We start from the raw sequence: 5,387 nt of genomic DNA on the forward strand, positions 1-5,387 counted from the left end.
GAGGCTAAAACTCTGTATGGCTTATTTAGACCCCCTAATTTCACTGGTCAGATCCGCCGCTGACCATGAGTGCTGCCCTCGCTAGCTGTTCCTGCTGCTGCTGTAGGGTCGTACGTGTCACGGTGATTTGCGTACGTAACTCCTGGATACGCGCGGCGCGGCTGCCGGAGTCGCCCACGGAGCCCGCGCTTGCTGCCTCGGCCGACGTGAAGAGCGATCGCGTTCGCACGTATTGGGCTGTGTTCCTTCGCCCGTGTACATTTTTCATCGGTATTTATAAGGACGTTTTCTCTGAACTGACAAATGTGTTTATATATATATATATATTATTTTATCTTTTAGAAATAGAATTTTAATATTATAGTATTTATTTTTATTGATTTTACCATTAAATAGCTATTATAATAGATAATATTTCTATCATTCATCGTCCATCTAGGAAAAATGAATACATGCTCCGTGATCCGGTGCACGTTGCACATCCCGTAAGCAACGAGGCTCCGTTCTTTTGTTATATTGTTATATTAGTAACAATGCATGTGCAAACATATTTTCCGGTGTATATATACTATTTTAAAATTCGTGGTGATGGTGGGTGATGAATTTGTCACTCACTCCATCACCAACTTCTTAGAGCAAGTTCAATAGCATAGCTAACTAGTAGCTCCAATTCATCTATAACTAATCTAATAATCAATTTATACAATAGCTACCTACAAAACATATACTATAATATCTCATATATCATTCACACATTATGTATTGGAGTCCGTGCTGTAGCTGACTACAAATTTATAGCTTAATTCTTTCCTCTCTCTTTTCTTATCTCTTTAAAATATATTTATAGGTGGCTTATAGTTTGCTAGTGTAACTATTCTTAGGGGTGATTATTTGCCAAATGACATAATTGTCAAGATAGTACGTATCATCTATACTTGGCATTGTATCATCTATACTTGGTGAGTAGGGCATGTATAGTAAGTCCCTCAATCACTTCCTCACTTTGGGCTCGTTCGCAAGTGAAAGTTCAAGGTACGCTAATCAGCGCACACAAAATAAGAACAACCATTAGTATATGATTAATTAAGTATTAGCTATTGTAAATTTGAAAAATAGATTAATATGAATTTTTAAAATAATTTTACTATAAACTTTTTTAACAAAAAATACACCGTTTAATAGTTTGGGAAACGTGCCCATGAAAAAAGAGAGGAGAATTTAAAGTCAATTGTCCCCCGCGAAAGCCGTTTGTATTTCTTTCCCGGTTATTCTAGCCGGTGCTATTTAATTGAATTTGGCTCACACTGTTTGTGTGTGTGCTGAGCCACCTCTCTTTTCTCTCGTTACGTTCGCATGGTATCAGAGCAGGTCTGATTCTGCCTTTTTTTTTTCTCTTTCTTCCGCTGCATCCATGACTACTCCTCAGCCCACCACCAATGGCGACGACGCTTCTTCTGCTACTCCCCTCTCTGTCCAAGATGCTACTGTCAATCTCGTCACGGCGCTGGCTGCTGCCCACGCCGTGGCAGCTGCCGGCGAGGGCGACGCTAACGACGCTCTTCTCGTCGCCCTCGTCCAAGCACATGCTGCCCTCATCACGACATCGTCTTCGACGGCACTTCCATCCGACGGCACCGGCACTTCGTCATCTCCTTCCTCCACCGTGGTGGTCGCACCCCCACCAGGCGCCATGGTGCTCGTCGCCGGCATGCCTTCACCGCCTCCTGTGCACGACGCAGTTGTGCCCCCAGTTCTCTCTCCCACGACGGCCAGCGCCCTCAGCGTCCCAAGCGTTAAGACGCACGTGCCGGTCGTCCTCGACATGAAAAGCTCCAACTACACCAGGTGGAGAACATTCTTGGTCGCTTTCATCGGCAAGTTCGGCCTCCTCGGCCACATCCTCGAGCCCTCACCCCCGGTCGACGCCGTCGGCACCTGGGCACAAGAAGACTTCGCCGTCCTCACCGCGCTGTACTGCTCCATCTCCACCGACGTCCTGGATATCGTCATGGAGCCGTCGCACTCCGCTCGCGAACTCTCGGTGGCTGCCGAGGGAGTCTTCCGCGACAACCGCAAGACACGCATCATCTACCAAGAAACGGAGTTCCGGAGTCTCCAGCAAGGCGACATGACTGTCACCGACTACTGCCGACGTCTCAAGGGCCTTGCCGACTCACTCCGCGACCTTGGGGAGCCGATCACCGACCGTACTCTCGTCCTCAACCTCATACGCGGCCTCAGCCCACGCTTCGCCACTCAAGCTGATTTGCTGCCTCTCCAAGTGTCATTCCCTTCCTTCGCCAACGCTCGCTCGGCGCTCCTCCTGGCAGAGATTGTTAGCAAACTCCGACGAAATTCCTATGCGCGAGAGCAAGTTTTGTGCTGCTGAAACTTGACAGCTTTTCTTGGTTGATTGCTTAAACCCTTTAAAGGAAAACACAGCACACTTCTATAGCCCACTACAGAATCGTGCCATCCCACGATCAAACTGTTTCCATGCGATCCTATTAACCCGGCACTTCGTCATGCCCCCCGAGAAGACCGTGCCATCCCATGGCCGGAAACTTGACGTGCGCACGCACTCCCTAATACGCTCCCTAACAGAAACCAGCAAATACGACGTGCTCCCGCATGAACTTGCATGCATGCATCAGAGCGATACAATCGCCATGAACTCCATGTACGGGAGCCACGAGCTAAAATAGATAGAGCAGTTGCGATGGGACTTGATAATTAGCTCAACAGAGATGCGTCGCCCGGCCACCAACGTCGCCTTTGACACCAACACTACCCTCTTCATCTCTTCCTCGGCCGGCCAGGGCACCTCCACCAGCAACAAGGGCAAGGGAAAAGGCAAAGGCAAGGGGAAGAATAGCGGCGGCGGCAACAACTCGGGGGCCCAGAAGCAGACTTCTACGACACCTCCTCCCGACCCATGGGTGATGATGGCTCCGTGGGCTGGGCCGCAACCATGGTCCGCCTCCTGGCGACCCGCTGGTGGTCCAGGCCTTCTTGGGCCTCGGCCTGATCTCCCGGCCCAGCACGCCCTCCACGCCCAGATGGCTACACCACCTTCTGTTTGCTGGTTCAGAGGCGCCCACCCAGCCAGCTTGGGACCATGCCAGCCTCGTCGCCACGTTGAACAATCTACACATGCAAGGACAGTCCACCGGCGGTTGGGTCATGGATACCGGCGCCACCTCTCACATGGCCTCCTCCGATGGTATACTCCTCACATCTTAGCCTCTCGCTTTGCCGGTCTCGGTAACCGCCGGTAACGGTTCATCGATCCCGGTTTCACGCATTGGCAATACTTCTCTCTAAACCCCCTCCGCCTCCTATGCCATTAATAATGTCCTCCTTGTTCCTTCTCTTATATAAAATCTTATTTCTGTTCGTCAATTTACATGTGACAATTTTTGTTCCATTACGTTTGACTCTTCTGGTTTCTCCATCAAGTATCTACGTTCGGGGACTATGATTCTACGCTACAATAGCTCTGAAGACCTCTACACCATCCCCGCCATCGACTTCTCCACCCGCCCACACGCTTTTTTGTCGGTCACATCACCTTCCACCGTGTGGCATCGTCGTTTGGGTCACCCCGATCGGGACGCCATCCTCCATCTCCAAGACATTCCATTATTCCTAGTGATGCTTCTAGCTCTAGTTGTCATGCATGTCGCTTAGGCAAACTTGTCAGGCTTCCTTTTACTCGTTCTCATAGTGTCTCCACTATTCCTTTTCAGTTGTTACACTGTGATTAATTTATGGACTTCTCCTATTTTGAGTAATTCTGGCTTTCGTTACTACCTAATTATTGTTGACGACTACTCTCATTAGTTTTGGACTTTTCCTCTCCGAAATAAATCTGATGTCTTCTCTATTTTTCAGACCTTCATTCCATACGTCCATACACAATTCCAACTTCCCCTCGAATGCTTCCAAACCGACAACGGCCACGAGTTCATCAACTTTGTTGTTCTCGATCTTTTTAACACACATGGTATCCTTCTCCGCTCGTCTTGTCCTTACACCTCCCAACAAAATGGAAAAGCCGAACGCTCCATTCACACCACAAATGATGTCATTCGTTGCCTCCTTCTACAAGCCTCCATGCCCCCTCCCTATTGGGCCAAGGCTCTCTCTACCGCCACATACCTCCTCAACCGCCGGCCCTCACAACCTATCGGCTTCCTCACACCTTTTGAAAAGCTATTTGGCTCCACAGCCGACCTGTCCAACCTCCGTGTTTTTGCTTGTTTATGCTATCCTAACCTCTCTGCCACTGATCCACATAAGCTTGCACCTCAGTCTGCGGCTTGTGTCTTCCTTGGTTATCCCTCATCCCAAAAAGGCTATTGGTGTCTTGATCGTACTACTAACCGGGTTATTACTTCTTGGCATGTTGTTTTCGACGAAACCATCTACCCCTTTTCTACAGATACAACAGCAGTACCATCCTCTACGCTAGACTTCATGAGTGACGACTTTGAGCTGGCCCTGGCTTCACCTCCTGCGCAGGCCACACGTGGCCCGGCCGCGCCCGTCGCCAGTGCCACGTGTGGCCCCCCTCGATCACCACAGGGACCCCGTCACCCTAGCCTCGGGCGAACTGGACGCGCACGCCACACATGGCCCTAACGCGAACGTGCATGCCACGCGCAGCCTCGACGCCCTTACCCTGCGCCCGACGTTCACGCCACACACGACCCCGATGGACTCCTTGGTCTAGCTCCCTTCTCGTTTTCTTGCTCGCGACCCACGTTGCCCAAGCCGGTGCTAGGGTGTGGCTCGTCCCCTACATCGTCACCCCCTAGCACTCGCCCGGTGCCAGGACTGCACCCGACTGCTCGACCGGCGCCTGGTCCACACCAGATGACGACACACGCCAAGGCTGGCATCGTCAAGCCGATCAACCGGTTGAACCTCTCTGCTTCATCTTCACCAGTCGCGTTGCCAATTCCAAAAACGTACCGCATGACCCTTCAAGACCCATAGTGGCTCCAAGCCATGCACGACGAATATGAAGCTCTCGTCCACAACAAAACATGGTCTCTCGTGGCACGTCCCCCTGGAGCCAACGTTGTCTTCGGCAAGTGGGTCTACAAGCACAGGTTCCATGCGGATGGCTCCCTCGCTCGTCACAAAGCTCGTTGGGTCATTCGCGGCTATTCCCAACAGCCCAACATCGACTACGACGAGACTTTTAGTCCCGTCGTCAAGCTAGCCACCATCCGTCTCGTCCTCAGCATCACCGCCGGCAAGTCTTGGCCCATTCACCAACTTGACGTCAAGAACGCCTTTCTCCACGGCAACCTTGATGAGACGGTCTACTGTCAGCAACCGCCTTGCTTTGTCGATTCTCAACACCTTTTTTTTTCTGC

The sequence above is a fragment of the Oryza brachyantha genome, chromosome 1, assembly GCF_000231095.2.
Source record: "Oryza brachyantha chromosome 1, ObraRS2, whole genome shotgun sequence".
Lineage (NCBI taxonomy): Eukaryota > Viridiplantae > Streptophyta > Magnoliopsida > Poales > Poaceae > Oryza > Oryza brachyantha.